This window comes from Sciurus carolinensis, chromosome 15 (assembly GCF_902686445.1).
Source record: "Sciurus carolinensis chromosome 15, mSciCar1.2, whole genome shotgun sequence".
Classification (NCBI taxonomy): Eukaryota; Metazoa; Chordata; class Mammalia; order Rodentia; family Sciuridae; genus Sciurus; species Sciurus carolinensis.
This window is the reverse complement of record NC_062227.1, coordinates 27,463,343-27,481,996: the sequence shown is the minus strand read 5'-3', so window position 1 is coordinate 27,481,996 and position 18,654 is coordinate 27,463,343. Positions and strand designations below refer to the sequence as shown.

The following is an 18,654-nucleotide window of genomic DNA, read 5'->3' as shown; positions in this document are numbered from 1 at the left end:
ACTTGTGGTAAACTATGCTGGATGCAGAGCTATAGCTTGCAGGCTGTGGTGCTCCATTGGAGAGATTTAAATAAGATGGTAGCATGGTCTTGTTTGTACTAAAGGTTTCTATGTCCTTCAAGAATAAATTTAGAGTAGGGGGGACCAAGAAATTCTAAAAGAAGCAATTATTTCTAGCAGGGCAGTTCAAAAGAGAAGAGTCAATGTAAAAAAGAAAGTTAACAGAGATGACAGTATGAGTTAACATTGCCCAAAGACTTCTTTTTGTATATTTCCTGGCTTTCTGAATTATAGATGCAAAGACTAACTGAAAGCCATTCTCTTCTACTTTTTCAGGCTTCTCTGCTTGAAGATTTCCATGTGTTTTTTGTTATGGGTAGGTATGATCCCCGCAGGTTCATCTACTGGGAGACTGGTCTCCAATGTGGTGGTATTGAGAGATGGTGGGATCTTTAAGAGGAAGAACCCAGTAGTAAGACTGGATCCTTCCCCTCTATCTGACTTCCATGTGATATCTCCATATCACACATGCTCCTGCCATCATGGTGTTATCAGCCATGAGGTAATGCAGCCAGAGGAACCCTCACCAGAGCCAGAACTATGCCACTGGACTTTCAGACTCCAAAATTGTGAGCCAAATAAAACTTTTTCTTTTTAAGTACCAGCCTCAGGTCTTGCATTATAGTAACAAAAAATGGACTAACATGGTTGTTTGCTTAAAAGTGTACAAATACTCTTAGAGCACCTTTGAGTAGGCATGTCTGAAACACATCAATTATATACTCAAAGCATAATGCTAAGCCATTTTATAGATACAGAATGTATTTTGGCTTTTCATTAACATTAATTGCTATCCTAATCATCTGCAGTTTGATTTTGTTTGTGAATACCTCCTTCGATCAGCCTGTTCCTACAAATAAATGCTTTTGAAGGTATTTCCCTTTCAAAAGATATGGTATTATATAAAGAAACAAAACAAAACAATTCAAACCTTCTCCAATTTGGTCACAGTAGGCAGCACAATTACAATCACCTTTGTCTTCTCACAAAGCCTTAAAAAGTGGTTACATAAGAGTTTCTGAGAATAAAATGGTGGAGCATGGTTCCTTGAGAAATGGCCAACAGGTCATCATTAATATTGGTGCATATTTATTGCTGGTTGAGCAAAACACTGCAGACTTAGGAGAGAATTTTTACATGGAGAAAATCCAGGCAGCAAACTGTAAAATATCATAACATTATTTTGGATTGAGATGGTTAGAATGTGACTGTCCTGATTCTATGGGACCTTGGAGATGTGTACCCAATGGAATTATTATCTTTTGATTTCAAGGACAGGGTTGATTATCTCAGTTAAACCTAGGGATAGTTTGCCCTGGGAATCAGCTAAGAGAATGTGGTCACCTTGACTAGCAATGGCCAATGGTCCTTCCCAAGTCTTGTGAACAGGGGGAAACCTTAAAAGGGTACAATTGATATGTGCAGAATGTTCACAGAGGATAGTAAAATCCATGAGTGTCTACTAAAAAAAGAAAAAAAGAAAAAAAAAGAAAAAAGTTGAGAAAAACATATAAACCATGGATTAATCTAAGAAAATCAAGGAACAATGATAGAATAAAGCTGTTTAATTCGATAAACAACCCTGATAGAACATGGAAAAACACAGAAAACAAAGACAGTCAAAACCTCACACCACTACAACTTGAAAGGAAGCAGTGGAAGTAGCCTCTGATGAAAACTGAGTTATTTTTGTCTGCATCTCTCATAACTAGCTAAAGAGTCTTGTGAACATGTTTTGGCACATTCTAGACAAGTTGTTTCACAGCCAGATTATATATTTACCTGAATCAAGTTTTCTCTTTTGAAGTCCCCTCTTTTAAATGCGGTTGCATTTTGTACAAAGTTTGCTGTATGATTCTACTTTACGGAGCCCCGAGGCCCCAAAAGTACCTATTGTGAAGCCCTTTTGTGGTAGATTTTCAGTCAACACCTGCTTTGGGGAGTTTCTTCCCTACATACAGCATCTGCTGAGGACATCTTGGCTGGGACTGTTGAAAGCAATCACCACATTCTGAGTTAATCAAATATGGGTTGAACACGAAATGCAGGGACATCCATCCACAGGTTCCATGGGCTAATCGGTTGCTCACTCTGGAAGATGTAAATGGGAAAATTCTTAGAGTCACTGGACTCTGGTGAGCTTATCTGTGAGATCAAGCAGAGGAAGGGCCTACACTGGCACCGAAGAAAGCCAAAACTGCCTGCTAGTGCCAAGGCCCTTGCAGAGGAAGTACGTGTAGAGAGGGGAGGAGCCCATCCAGGATCCATGAAGTCTCAGGGAAAGAAAAAGAGAGAAGATACCCAACAATCTTTTCTGTTTAGTGAGGCCAGCTCCCTGCCCAGTGTGGCTGAGATCTTGTAGCAGTCCATGGCAGAACCATAGTGGGATCCCCTCACTCATTCAAATAAAGGGGACCCTTCTACTCAGTTGGAGGTGCTACAAACTTTCCAGAACCACTGCCAATGTGCTTTATGTCCAAGCAGGGCCAAACGTGAATCAATCTCAGAAGTAGCCTCATCAGAGTTAGCTAGAGAGTCTTCATAGTCACTTAAATAGTCATTGCCTCTGAAAAAATATGCACACTCAAGGAGAGGTATGGGGGTCTGAGTTAAAATAAGATCTATTCCATGGCTGTATCATTATGTCAAAATGGATTCTACTGTCATCTATAACTAAAGAGAACGCAATAAAAACTATGCACACTCATTCACATTTTCACTCACTCTTTCAAAGCTCTCATCAATGTCTGCTTGTATGAGAAGGAAGTGAGTAGATACCATGGCGGAGGTGAGGGGAAGGACAGACTCTCTCAGCAGCCATTTTTAGTATCCTATGGACTCTTTCCTCAGGTCAGTTCAGCCTTCTCCAGGCTCAACAATGATTCCTGTTAGTGGGAATTAGACTTGCAATTCCTCAAACATGGCTCCTTCTTTCTGCTTCCATCTGCCTGTAATTTTTAAAGTGCATCATTTTTAATCATCATGTATCAAGCATTTCAACTTCCATTTAACTGTTTTTCATTTTGGGTCTTTCTTCTCCTGAAGCTTTCTAAAACCCAATCTTAAATTTTAAACAAACAAATCCATTCCAACTAAAATCTTTGCAAACACATCTGCTGTGCTGGAGAAGAAAACATTTGTTTCTGGATTAAAGTCCTTGGATTAACGTTTTTGAGAGACAGGGTGTTACCCTGTGAGGCATCAGTCAATATATTCTTTCAATGTGCTGGCATGAAGTCAAATAAAATCAATACGTATGAATTTAATTCACCAGCTATTTATTGGTGAAAAACTGCTATTTACATGTACCATACTAGGCACTGTAAAAAGAATTGAGGATTCTTAATATCCCACCCTCAATCTCCCACCTCCCATATTTTCCTGTTCTCTTACTCCCTGCGCTCTGCTAGATCTCTTGGTCAGTTCTTCCATTTGCTCCTTAACTCTCCCCTTTCTCCAGTCCCATCAGAGCCTGGGGTCTCACTTCCTCCCTGGCCAGCCCAGGAGACACAGCAGGTCAAACATTCTTTTGCCAGTACCTGTGGCTCCCTATGATCCTTCTGCCTCAACCATTATGGACAATACAAACCAAGGACTGATGCCACCATCTCTCTGTCCTTCCACACAGGGGCTGCTGAGTGTCACTGGGGATGGTACTGGTATCGTGACAAATTCCTAGAGTTCCATCTCAGCTCTACTTCCAAACTAGTTAGGAATAGTACTACCTGATCTTTTGATCATGTCATTATTTAGCTTTTCCTCCTCCTCCTCCTCCTCCTCCCTTCCTCTTCTTCCTTCTTCTTCTTCTTGGTATTGTGGGAGTGGCATATAGTGCTAGGGATCAAACCAGAGTCTCATACATGCTATGCAAGAAATCTACCACTGAGCTACATCTCCATTCTTTAGTTTTAAATTCTTCTCAGACCCCTACATCCTTAGGATATAAGATAAATCTTTCAATATGACATAAAGCAGGGACCTTCATGATCTGCAGTTCATCTGCCAGACAGCTTTGTCTCCTGTCCCCTCCCTCACCCCTAAACCTCATGCTCTAGCAATGCTGGAATTCTTATATTCTTACCATATACTATACTCTCCAATGCCTCTGCTTCATGCCTCTAAAATACTCACTTCCCTTCTCTCAGCAAATTCTTTTTCCTCCTTCATGAGCGGTACAAATAGAGCCTCCTCTTAAAATATTCCATGGCTGAAGGAAACATGGCAATGATAGCCTTATCTAATTTACAATCTAGTTGAGAGAATAAATCACATAAACATGAACAATCAAAGAATAATACAAGTCAGAATCTAATCAAGTCCTAGATTGCACAGTACGAATTGCATGTGTAATGCACCAAGCAAAAAGCTTTTGAAAAGAAGCCTATAAGATGCAAAATTGGGGAAGGCTAAGACATCTCCATTTGGGAGGTTTAGATAGTTCAGAGTAACACATCCATCAAAAAGAGGTTTAGGACAGTGTGAAATGTCTGCTTTATATTTTGTTCAAATCTAACCATTTCATTTCTTCTCCGGCTTTTTCCAATGCTTCCATTTCGACATGCTCTTTGATCCTACTATTCAGATGTTAGCCAGATTGTCTGAGAGCCACACCCTTGACCTCATTGTTTAGCCCAGCCACTGGTTTCCTTTCACTGAACTGCTCTTAGCTGGTAAGCCACTGGCCTATGGAAGGACGCAACATCAAGCAGGCATTTACACTTGCCATGGTCGTACTACCTTGGCAATTGGTGACTTGTGCATGAGGGACCATGGGCAAAATCCCTCTCAGGTTTTGGGATTAGAAAACCACATGCTAAAGACTTGCCTTTCATCTTGCAGGTAAGAAATTTAGTAAGATGTGTGTATTTTCACATCGGTTACAGTTGGGTGTCCCAGATTGAAGACCAAGGAATCTATTGGGAAATGTATGTCAGAAAGGTAATGGCTCTATTACTTTTCTACTTTCATTATATTTCCTGTAGGTCTCTACTTCATTCCTTTTCATGATTTATATGATCTTGCAAACCACTTCAATCCTTGGTGTTAACAAGTGACAGTAAAGGCGACAAGTCTATACCTATCCAGATAACTCTGGGTTATGCAAAACACGTATGCCTTTTCTCTGCTGGATCCCATCAATTAATTATAACAGTGGTTCTTAAACTTGAGTGTGCATCAGAATCAGCTGGAGGCCTCGTCAGGACCCATTGTTTCTGGAGTGGTTCCCAAGAATTTGCATTTCTAGCAAATTCCTTGGTGATACTGTTGCTGCTCCCAGCAACATACTTTCAGAACATCTGAACTAGTCTCTTTTTCTAACATTTGTGATTCCTTCCAGAATACACATCTTCCCTTTTGCCATTAACCTAAACTCATACTTTTCCTTCAAGTTCCAGCCCAAGGCCACTCTGTTGGTGAATCTTTTGTTGAGACCCGTAGGCAGACTTAACATCTGCCACAGGTGTTCTGTCATAGCACTTTATACTTCAATCAGGTACCAAAAATGTCTGTTCTAACTTATTGCCCCATATGAGCATCTCCCATGGAAGACCGTACAGTTCTATGAGGCATTCCTACTACCATTTGCTAGATAAGTCCCCCAAACATCATGATATGGACTCAGTAAAGTTCAGCTGAATAAATACATGAATGGGAAATCTCCTGCTTGGAAAACAAGGTATTTTCATGTTTAAAAGGGTTAATTTATAAATAGAATGACTATCTTTGTGCTTGGAATAATGTTTTTTGTGCGGGCTCTGCACAGAGCTGAGGCATTGTGCTAACCCATGAATATTTGAGCAGCCACTAATGAAGATGGGTGAAACCTACTTTGCTGTCTCATCCATCCACACACAAGCTGCATGTGCCCAGAGGCTCCTTCAACCTCCTTCGGCCTCCTTCGGTTTTCCCAGTAGTCAGAGGCTCTGGAGCTGCAAGGGTGGTAACTGAGGTTCCATCGCAGGAAACTCCCCCAATTCTCTGCACTTTCTGAAGACAGACCCTTTTCGGTTAAAAGCAGACTACAACTCAATTGATGACTTGAGGGAAGACATTTTCTCTTTCATATCAAAGGGTGATATGAAGTGACTCCATAAGTAACGAAATTATCTAATTAGTCTTTTTGGATTCAGCAAAATATAAGTTTTGCTTTTTACAGGCCTATTATGTGCCTGGAATATGCTATTCATTACTTTTAATCCTTGCAAGCTTTGTATGATTTCTCCTCTTTTCAGATGAAGAAACTGAGGTTCATAGAAGTTCAATAACCTCCCCAACATGTATAACTACCCTGCAGCTAAGCTAGGAGTAGAAGCCAGGTATGTGAGATGAAAATCACATGCTTTTCTGCCCCACCAACGGCTTTCTGCTGAGCTCTAGGGATGGGCACAGCATGGAGCAACCTCAATCAGTGAACAGTCACAGTCTTTTGGACTGTGACAAAAGGTTTAGATGCTAAAAGAAAAAAAAAATGAAAACACCAATAATACCATATTTTATCACCTTTATGAGGTTTTAAAAATTATTATTGTTTTAATTGTACATATTTATGAGATTACCAGGTGATAATTTGATACATAAATACAAGGTGCAATGATCATTAGTAATTAACATTTCCTCTGCCTTATCATTACTTAATGGTTGGAGACTTCAACCTCCTTTCATCTCGTTATTCATAAATATATTATATATATATATATAATATATAATAGGTTATCATATTGCCTTCTTTTGTTACAAGAAGATTCATCTAATTAATTAATTCATTTGTTAAGCATTTAATAGGCTAACAGCAGACTACTCCTGAGGGATGCATATTGTTAGATAAGAATAGGTGGCCCTGAAATTATGTTCATAATTCAGCAACTATGTACCAGCCACAGAAGTCAGCCTGTGAATCCTGCTAGGCCAAGGACTATAGCTACTCATATCCCTTTCTCTCCACCACTAAGATTGTATATGCTATGGGGTGATGTTTCTAGCCTTGAAACAGAAGTGAGCCAGTGTAGACAATAACCTGCTGATTATCTGTAAAAGCTCATAAAATTGCTAACATCCATGCATTCCATTTTAGGTCATATATATATATATATATATATATACACACACTCAGTGATGGGTACAGTTCTAGAGACTAGGAATCCCTTAGTGACCACAACTCAAAGGTCTGTGTCTTCTTGGAAATTATGTTCTGTGTATTGGGAGACAGACAGTCTACAAGTATATTATATATACATTGGTGATCATTGTATTCTATACAATGTATATTATATATACATTGGTGATCATTGTATTCTATAATTTGTTAGATATTGATACCTTAAATGCCTTTCATTAGCAGTCTTTTATAAACTCTTTACTGGAGGTACTGAAAATTTTACAAAAATATTGGCCTTCATTTCCTTAAAGAAGAAGTTTAGTAAAGTTTGAACCCATTAGTGTATTCCAGTAAATATTAGAAAAATAGATACATTTTTGTGCCAAACTTGTTCCAGGCACTTTATATGTATTACCCCACTTAATTATCATAATAGCTCTATAAAGCAGGCACTCTTATTATCTTTATTTCCCAGAGGAAGAAAATGAGGTACAGAGAAGTTAAATAATTTACTCATAGTTAATCCAGGCAGTCAGACCCCTGAGCTTGCACAGTGTGCCGCTGCTATCCTGCCAATGACAAATTTTGCCTTTGTCGCTCAATGCAGTGATAGGTTGTCACCCAGGTTGCAGCATATGGCTGCATAAATTGTGTGCAGCACAAACTCGGGGGTGGCAAGGGAGCGAACTGATGTCCTGTGGTGCAGTGTAGTCCTGTGGCTTTGCTCTATTGCTGTGCCGTCATGGAATGTGTTTTAATTTAAATGGACTTTATAAGCAGAATAGCAAGAAGATGCTGGAGAAGGATCACGCATTTCCTTATTCAACAGAAATGTAGTTATTCTTCTATTATTCTTCTTCACTAGGACAGTAATTGAAACCATGAAGACAAGTACTCCAGAGACATCTACATGTGCTGGATACATACCTCCATATTTTTCAATAGGTTATTTAAAGTAAAAAAAAAAAATGCTAGAAACCTGTAATTTGTGCACTTCTTCATCCAAAATTCTTTTCTGTCTATGTATCTTTGAGCTTAACCTGGAGCTTTCAATTTTCACATGACGTGGAGTGGGGGCAGCAATTCACATAGTCGGGTGATGCATCTTACGTTAAGTGAAGACCTGCGAGCCAGGTGAAAGTTAGGAGGAAGGGACGAGCCCACAGCAAATACCTCCTTGAGGGCATTCAGCGGTAGTCTGCACTGTTGCTACACATAGCAACAACTGTGGTGCTCTTTCCCTTGGACCCCCAAGGAGTATTGCTTCCTCTATCTAAACTATGTCAGACAAAATTCCATTTAAGTAGGATTGTGAGCTTCGTCTCTCAGCCAAATAAATGAGTGGCCTGAGATTCCAGTGGAGCAGATCTGGGCATGAGCAACGGGTGCCAGCCTGAGCACCTGTGGCAAATGTGACAGCTAAGCATGGAAGTCAGATGAGAAGTGGCTTTTAACAGCAGCGGGAATGTTAAAAGGATGTTGCTTGAAGGAAAGTAGTTAATTGCAGACTTGAGGAAACCCTCCAGAGGCTCAGGCAATGAGATCCAAATGGGGGCTGCGTTTGTGTCTGGTTCTCTTTATACTGGGCACCTAGGTTTGGTCAGATTTTAGAAAATGTTCTTACTATTGCCTGGAACTTAGTCTAGTTTTTTTCCAGACCAAGCACCTGAAGCTGGAGAGAGATTATCTTCTCTATCCTACTTTCTGCTTGGGTAGGCTTAGAAATTCATTTTTCTTTCTCTCTCCTCTGGGGAAGTTTTTAAGAATAATCTAGCTCTATGACTTGGAGCCAGGGTCTACCTATGTGTCCCAGGATGGTCTTGGACTCACAATTCTCCCAGCCCAGACTTTAGAGTAACTGGGATACGGGCGTGAACCACTGACGGGTACAAGGGCTCTCTTGCTAGGATCCCTGGTATGCTGCTGGCAGCAACATCACCTGTTTTAAACATGGCCAACATTCTGTGTCCTTCAGATGAGGAAATCTCTTTAACCTTCTACCAAAACTTTACTTTTGGTTGAATCCTCAGACTTGCTCTGGATCACTGCATGCATGCAAAAAACCCAAACTGAACTAAAGCAAAACAAAACAAAACAACAACAATAACAACAGCAACAACAAAAAGTTTAAAAAATAAATTATAACAAAAGATCTTTTTACATACGAATATGAACTCTGAGAAAAGGATTGGAATCCAGTGGCAGTTACAGTGTAAGACTGACCAAGCATTAGAGAATGGGAACAGAGGCCAGAGAGGGAATCTTATCGGCAACACAGTTTCTCTTTCCAGTTCTTTGTCTCCTGTTCTTTGTTGTTTCTTTTTTCCTGTACCAGCCCAATGCCAGGCACAGAGCAGGAGATGAATGACTTGAATGAACGACTGAAGGAGGAGGAGCCTTTCAGTTTGTTGGCTCACTTACGGACCCATGAACAAGTTGGAGAAGATATTCACCACTCGTAAGAGAGGAACACCGTGTCTTCAGGAGGTTCCACACAGGAGTGTGTGAGACTTGACTGGGCTGATTAGAAAAAATGGCCAAGGAGAAAGATACTCAAAAAATGGTACCAAAGTCATTCTGTCCATCCTTTGTGGATGGTGCTTATTGCACCCACTTGGGCAATGGCTTTCTCTGCCTACATGATTCTTACTTAACTCATCCTTCAACATCCAGCTCTCTCCCTACTCTGTCTCTCGTTTCCCTTTTACATCGATCTCTGTCCATACCCAAGAAGACTCTGCTGTTGTTTTCTACCCCCACCAGCCTTCCTTCCAGCTCTCGCTCCTCCGCTTCTGGGAACATCCAGGTTACGCTTAGGGTCAACACACTTTCCACTTGATACCTGGATGACTGTTGTCAATCATGAGCTTCATAATCTCCTAAAGCTATGAAAACAGAACTACCTAAAAGAGACTTTGGAGCTGGTTCCAGGGACGGTGACCTCCATGCTGCTGGCTGTGAGACACATGGTCTCGGTTGTTCTAAGAGGTCATCCATCTCAATGCCTTGCTCTGACCGGGGAGAAGGATCTGGCATCTGATCCAACGCCTCCCAGATGCTCACGTGTGGCCATATTTTACTGTCTATGTGGGTTATCCTCCCTGTACTTTAGCATTTCTGCTAAGCCTAAGAAATAACCCCACTTTTTTGTTTTTTGTTCTTAGAAAATAAAGATGGGTTATTATCCTCATTCTTAACAATGGGAAGGAAAGCAGACAATGTATATAGAGCCAGAATTAAATTAAATCCTAGAACTCAAATTTAATTCCTAAACAATAATGAGCTGAGGAAGAAGTCTAATAAGACTAACAAGTCTAACAAGAGAATCTCAACCTCCTGATTGGTCAGTGGGATTCTAAAGCATCCATAGTTCACTGACAGTTTTCTTCTTGCATTGTGCAATTTTGATTTGTGTGCTTTCTGAAATGTCTTCCACTCATACATACTCTCAAAGAACGGTATGAATGAAGGTGGATGAAGTTCATCTTTGCATTTCAGTTCCAAGCACAGTAGCTGTCTTAGAGCAAAGAACCCGAGTCTTGGCATTGAAATGAACAGTGAGAAAACTGCTTCCATTTCAATTCTCTTTCAATCCTTCTATTTAGTCAAAGCAGAAAACAATCAGTTTTCTGTCGATGGTCAGTTTTTCATACCCCTTTTCTCCCTTTTAAGTATGTACATTATCAAGCTAGGAGTAACTTCTTTTGATTTCCTTGTTTTTATTTTTATATTTAACTTCTATCTCAAATGGCAAATGGAAATGATATTGTTTCTTTCTGAAAAAGTAAAAGTTTTTGAATTAAAGTGAATCTATTTGTAGAAAAATATTAAGAATATTCTAAACAAATAATTGTACATGTAGAAATGGCCCACGTCATGATGGTGGTATATAAAAGATGGGTGTTTGGAAAACACTGAGTGGGTGCTCAGTAAATGTTTATTTGATGGATAAGTAGATCTCCTTTGCATCCCTTCTCTTCTTTCAACTTCTGTAACTTCCATAGTTGATCTGGTGCTGCCTCGGGTTTATGCTGTTATCACACTCATTTCACATTCTGTGAGGCGCTCCTTCCTCTACTGCCTGCTCAGCCCCCCCATGCACCAGCATCGCCTCCTCATAAACGTGCCATGGTTCCCTCTCACTGGGCAATGAAATGTTGACTTCAGACACACCAGGTCCTCCAAAACCTGGCTCAAATCTGTCTTTCCAAATGATCACCCAAGTTCCTCTGCACAAACAAACGTGGATGTGTGTGATGGATGCCTGGTGTCTTCCTAGCTTTGAGCCCCAGAAGCATACTCATCTCTGAGGTCCCACTCAAATCCTCCTGCCTCCGTGAAGCCTTGTTGGTGCATTCCATCAGAGGGTGACCTACCTCTCCCTGAGCTCTGGCAGCACTTCGTCTGTGGGGACACATTCACCATGTGTGCACCACACTTCAGATAACCCTTCAGCATTTCCCTACAGGCCCTATTTTCTCTTTTGTAGGCTCTAGGAAGGTAAGACCCAGTTCTCAAACATCTTCCCACCCCAACTCTGTTTTTGTTGACTGAGCTCCTTACAGACTGAATTAATTAATGAATGGAGATAGCTGGGGATATACTGAGGGAAGGAACGTAGACAATCAGTACCCTGATGTTACCTAAGCTGAAAGAGCAGATGGCAAACCCCAAGAAAGGAACATTCAACTGGGAAGATGGACATGGTAATGGATCCACTTTGTTCATTGGAACCAACTTTATTCTTAGAAATATATGTAATATTTAAAAATTAGTTATTGAAAGAACATTATTTATGATCTAGCCCAAATCCCTCCATTGTCAAGTCAAGACAATTGAGATAACACTATCCATACAATATATGGACACACAGGAAGTTTTATGTGACTAGCACAGTATTCAGGCTGCAAAAAAGTATAGGAAAAAAAGTTCTTTGGTTCTCTGCACCATGTGTTAAACCTCAGATGCATCATGCTGTATGAAGTTTTCTTAACCTCAGACCCAGTGAGAAGCAATAAGAGCCATGTTTATGGTACACAATTGACTGTACTGGGCCTCCCATTTGTGATGCTTTATGGCAGCCATGGAGGAGGCTGCTGTGTCTGCAGTCTCATCAGGCTGACCATCCTTCCAGGGTGAAGGGACATTATCATGCAAACGCATTTCAAAGGAGACCCTGCCTCTGACCTTTCATTTTTTTTTTTTAATTTCATACTAGATGCCTCATTAGAAAAATAGCAATATTCACATGGCAAAGATGGTAACATAAGCATTTTTAGAACTATTAGCCTTTAAAAAAAAGAAAGAAAAAAAAAGATCAAAAACAAAAGAGATAATCATGGGGCTGAATATTGGCTCTGGAAATCCTTTACTTGTATGATCTCCCAGAGAGATAGATCACTTTCACAGGAAATACCATTCATCAAACCTACCACTCTGGGTTTGAGGAACAATTTTCCTTCCTGACCATAAGCTAGTGAAAATTTCCTTTGGCTGCCTTTTTACCTCCAAAAGAATTGAGGCAATGCACTCTCAGTTCAGTGTTTGCATTTAGTGGGAACAAATGCTTTGAAGCAACACATCACTGTGGAACATAATTGTTAGGTGAGTCTCCTTTATCAGGGGACCCCCAGATCGAGGCCACATAAGGCACACAGCATTGCTCTGTAGTGGGCCAAGCGATGCTGAAGATGTAAATGAGTTTTGCATTGTTCTGTGACCAGTGGTGGTAGAGTTGGCACTTCGCCTGGTGAAGTCCATAAACCCTATAGCAATGCTGGCTGGGCTCCAGAATGACCAAACCTTTTAGGGAAATATAATTTTAGAAATTTTGGAAATGTATTTTAGAAATTTATTTTAGAAATTTTCAAAATTTTCTTTATTCTTTAGTGGTCCTTAAGTCTAGGGTTAAGCCAAGACCAGTCCTGGTCTCTAAGGATGCTGCTTGCAAAATAAGTACCTGGACTTCTAGTCTCACCCCAGAATGTGGGTTCTACAGAACAAAACAGTGACAGCATGGGTCATAGTTTTTCTGGGACCAAGCTCATAATTATAGCAAAGCTGTCAAGACTAAATATTTGTATTTTTTAAGACAAAGGGATATAACTTTACAATTTTTAGCTGATAATACACTAAAATATTTTTCACTCCTTAAGAGGTTTTCAGTCACTCAGTCTTGCAAAATAAATTTGGGTTCTTGCTCATAGACATCTTGTATATAAAATATAATGACATCTTGTACATAAAATATAAAAGGAATAAAAACATGCACCCTAATCATTTGATACAGATGAATGCAGTATTCTGGACTACTGCATATGCAAGGGTTAAAGGTTTCTTAGCAGAACTCTATTATTTATTATTATTATTTTAATATCTGTTTCCTTTTCTCCATATAGTTCTTTCAGTGACTTTCTCTATGCCCCTTGCTGACTCTGTGCAAGGTTTTTACATTTTAAAATTTATCCCTCTTGCCTCTGTGGCAATTTCTAATGACTTGCTTGTTAAAAGTCTTAAAGTGTCAGTGCTAGAGGTCCCAGTTAAAGCATGTACTTGGAGTTAGAGAGAAACAAAAGTACTGGGCTAGAAGTTCCCCAAAGTGCTCTGTGTCTTTCTGGTTCTGAAAGACCTTATGTGAAAAAAGGTTTAGTTCAATATATTTGGGGGAAGCTGGGTATTACACCATTCTTTTTATAATTTTTAAATCTTTACATACTGCATTTTGATTCATCGTACACAAATGGGGTACAACTTTTCGTTTCTATGTTTGTGCATGATGTAGATTCACACCATTTGTGTAATCATACACACCACTCTTTAGAGATGTACAGTACCATTTAGCCTATTAAATTAGGCTGGGAAGTTTGGCACTTCCTTTTAAACATTTTTATCCTGGCATTTGGTAAAACTGTCTAACCATTGAGACTTTCTTGAAAATGATCTCTTGCCATTTCTAGGAATGACTCCAGAATATTCCTGAGGAACCACTCATTGATCCACGTCAAACTGTGATTTTACAAATGAGCACCATTTACTCTCTTTTCACCTAAACCAGAAATCACTCATAAGAACCTTGGATAGGTACAAACCCAACTGATGGAGATAGTCCATCTTTATAAGAGGAAACTGAACTTCATTTGGGAAATGGAATTGATTTACTGAAGGTTACCAATTAACTGGGTCTGGAATCCTGAACGTCTTTACTTCTACTTTCTCTTTCCTTCATAAAAGAAGAGAGAGGAAACAAACAAACAAACAAACAAAAACAAAAAACAAAACAAAAAAAACCTAGCGCCTAGCGCCACTATATAAGAACATTTTTTTAGAGCTTGCATTTTGCTTTATCTTATGTTGACTCTCTTGTTTTGCTCTTGGTATTGTAGATACTCTTTTGATAAGAGTTCACCTAACACATTTAGCAGCTCCATGGATACTCTTCATTTTCTCTGAAAACACAGTCAGACTGCCCAAAACACAGGAATGCTCAAGCCATTAAGTAACTCTGTAGTTTTTCAATATTTTTTCTGAAATCTTTTTGGGTTTGTCCTACCTGGAATTATAAGTACATGGCTTCATTAAAAGTCACAAAAAGAGGATCCAAGATGGCAGACTAAAGGGAGGCTGTATTCCTTGTCACTCCATAACTTGGGTTTCAAGCAGAGGAAAATCTGTTTCTCTGTGAGGCAGTCTTTGCTGTTCTTTGATCCCCTGCTGTTTACCCCATTTGTCTACCTCAATCACCCATAGTCTGTAGCATATCAACTACTTTTCTGAGTGCAGAGTGCTCACTGACTGCTGCCTACCACCCGCCATTTGCCCGTTTGCCTGCCTCTTGCCTGCCCATCACCTGCCTTTGAGCTACGCATCACCCACTGCCCGAGGTCCACCTGCTGATCATCTGCAGGTAGCCTGCAGACTGCCCGAGGACCACCAGTGGAGCACCAGCTACCTGCTCTTGCCTGGAAGTTCACTGACACAGTATCTGCAGGTTTGGTTACATGTGGCTGTTGCCATTTTGGGATAACAGCCAGGACCTGCAGGACTGCCTTCCTAACCAACTGTGCCCCGCCTCCAAGACCCCCATGGAACCAACCGCACCTTACACAGACTTGGTGCCCAAGCCCCATGCTACAGCTCCCATTTTCCAACACGTTTGGAAGCCAGTGCAGTCATCTTGGATTATTCTGGAAGTGGAAGCTGCCATCTTTAGGTGGGGCCAATTCCATCCTGAGATGCTGCTGGAGACTGGAAGCTCATTGTCAGGTACCTCTTATGCATCAGGCTACTGAAGACTGGGAGGTTTGAATAGTATATGACTATTATAGTGAAGATTTTTTTTTTTCCTTTTTGAAAATTTTTAAGTTTTTATTTATTTATTTTTCTCACTCTATTTTCCTTTTGTTTACCTGTTTCCTCAGTCTCTTTCTCCCTTTTCTCATGCTAACAACCAACTTCTTTTGATTCTGCTTTCACTCTTCCTATAATCTAGTACTTCTATATACTCTTTTCTTATCCCATTAACAGTTACATTCTACACGCCTCCCCATCCTCTTTGTCCACCATTAGAAACTGTAGACCTCATTGCAAATCTACTTGTTATACTGTAGATAATAATTGCACTCATCCTCTTTGTTTATTATGACAATATTTTTAACATCTTCCAAAGAGCTATTTGGTTTAGGGCTGCATATTGTCTGCACTGGGTGCTGCTAATATTGATCTCCCCTTAAAGAAGAGGTTTTAGAAAGCTTCAGGATCACTATAAGCCTATAGGGGGGAAACTGCAATATCCCAGACCTGCACTGCTAGAGGGGAAGATACGTGAACACATGAAAAAACAAGGGAAGAAAGTGTTCCAAACAAACCTAGATTCTATATTAATAGAATACAGTGACAGCATGGTAGAAGAAATGTCAGAAAAGGAGTTCAGAATATACATAATTAAAATGATTTGCAAAACAAAGGATGAGATAAGAGAGCAAATATAGGCAATGAATGATCACTCCAGTAAACAGTTGCAAGAGCAACTGCAGGAAACAAAAGATCATTTCAAAAAAGAGAGAGACTCTGAAAACAAACAAACAAACTAAAAAACAAAAACAAAAACAGAAATCCTTGAAATGAAGGAAACAATAAACCAAATAAAAAACTCAATGGAAAACATCACCAACAGACTAGATCCTGGGGAAGACAGAACTTCAGACAATGAAGACAAAATATTTAATCCTGAAAATAAAGTTGACCAAACAGAGAAGATAGTACGAAATCATGAATGGAAACTCCAAGAGCTATGGAATATCATGAAAAGAACAAATTTAAGAATTATCAGGATTGAGGAAGGCACAGAGATACAAATCAAAGGAATGAACAACCTGTTCAATAAATAATATCAGAAAATTTCTCAAACCTGAAGAATAAAGTGGAAAATCAAAAACAAGAGGCTTACAGAATACCAAATGCACACAATTACAACAGATCCACACAAAGGCACATTATAATGAGAATGCCTAACATCCAAAATAAAGATAGAATTTTAAAGACTGCAAGAGAAAAGCTTCTGATTACATATGGGGGAAACCAATATGGATATCAACAGATTTCTCAGCCTGGACCCTAGAAGCTAGAAGGGACTGGAACAACATATTTCAAGCTCTGAAGGAACATGGTTGCCAACCAAGAGTCTTATATCCAGCAAAATTAACCTTCAGATTTAAAGATGAAATAAAATCCTTTCATGATAAAAAAAGTTAAAAGAATTTACAAATAGAAAACCTGCACTACAAAACATTCTCAGCAAAATATTCCATGAAGAGGAAATGAAAAACAACAATGTAGATCAGCAAAGGGAGGAACTACACAAAAGGAAAAGCCAATCAAAGGACAAACCAAGTCAAGTTAAAAACCAAAAGTAAGCCCAAATGTCTGGGAATATAAATCATATCTCCATAATAACCCTGAATGATAATGGCCTAAACTCATCAATTAAAAGACATAGACTAGTACATTGGATTAAAAAGAAAGACCCAACCATATGCTGCCTTCAAGAGACTCATCTCACAGAAAAAGACACTCACAGACTAAAGGTGAAGGGATGGGAAAAACATACCATGCACATGGATTCAGTAAAAAAGTTAGGGTTTCCATCCTCATATCTGATCAAGTGGACTGTAAGCCAAAGTTAGTCAGAAGGGATAAAGAAGGACATTTCGAGGGTTGGAGTTGTGGCTCAGTGGTGGAGTGCTTGCATGGCATGTGTGAGGCATTGGGTTCGATTCTCAGTGCCATATATAAGTGAATGAATGGAGTGGAGGTCTGTCAACATCTAAAAAAATTATAAAAAAAAAGAAGGACATTTTGTACTGTTAAGGGAACCATAAATCAGGAAGACATAATGATCATAAATATTTGTGCCCCAAACAATGGCATATCCACGTGTGTCAAACAAATCCTTCTCAATTCCAGGAACCAAACAGACCACAATACAATAATTCTGGGCGATTTTAACATATCTCTGTCACCACTGGATAGATCTTCCAAACAAAAACTTAACAAAGAAACCATAGAACTCAATAACACAATCAATAACTTAGACTTAACAGACTTAACAGACATATACAGAATATTCCATCCATCAATGAATGAATTCACTTTCTTCTCAGCAGCACATGGACCCTTCTTGAAAATAGACCATATGTTATGCCACAAAGCAACTCTTAGTAAATGCAAAAAAATATAGATACTACCTTGTGTTCTATCAGATCATCATGAAATGAAATTAGAAATCAATGACAAAATAAAAAACAGAAACTATTCCAACACTCGGAGACTAAATAATATGCTACTGAATGAAACATGGATAACAGAAAACACCAGGGAAGAGATGAAAAAATTCTTAGAGGTAAAAGTCACAAAAAGTGTTGAAGTATGAGTGCAGAACATTTTCCCAAAAATTATATTGAAACTTTTCCAAAGTTGTTGTGGGGTGAGACAAATGTAAACAATGGAAAAATAATGAAAATTTAGGAGATGCATTCATAGTGCTTTGCAGTCCAAATCTAAAGAAATTAAAACTACAATTTATAGACGAGGAATGTGGTTTATGCAAGAAAGGCAACTTGAAATGCCAATCAGCAAACTGCCCCTTACTTTCCCCCCCATAGCTTTGCTCCTCGATGTGAAGGATAGTGGAATGAATACAAATTTGTATGTTTTAAGTTAAAACTAAATGTTTGAATAAAATATTTTTAAAGGGTTCTTTTTCTAACCTTTATGAATAGTTGATTACTAGTATAATTAAGTCAAACAGTGTAAAGTAACTGTCACTAAGTGTCTAAACATTTAAAAATACTTCGTGTTAGTAGTGTCACATGCTCCTGTGACTGTGTGTTTTTGAATGGCAATTGTTCTGGCTTGGATATGAGGTGTTTCCCCAAAGCTCATGCTAATGCAGGACTATTTGGAGGTAAAATGACGGGATAGTGAGAGCTGTAATCTAATTG

General features: G+C 39.3%; 1 protein-coding gene across 8 annotated transcripts in view; it reads right to left on the bottom strand.

The window, feature by feature from the left end:
• The window catches only part of Dlgap1 (DLG associated protein 1), an 879,880-nt gene that overhangs the window by 355,975 nt on the left and 505,251 nt on the right, over positions 1-18,654 (bottom strand). The window contains exon 1 of one of the 8 annotated variants that reach the window (XM_047526693.1): positions 1,405-1,490. The exons of the other annotated variants lie outside the window; for them this stretch is intronic. The gene's annotated coding sequence lies outside the window, so the exon portion shown is untranslated. Of the gene's footprint in view, positions 1-1,404; positions 1,491-18,654 lie in introns of those variants that run through there. 8 annotated transcript variants of the gene reach the window in all.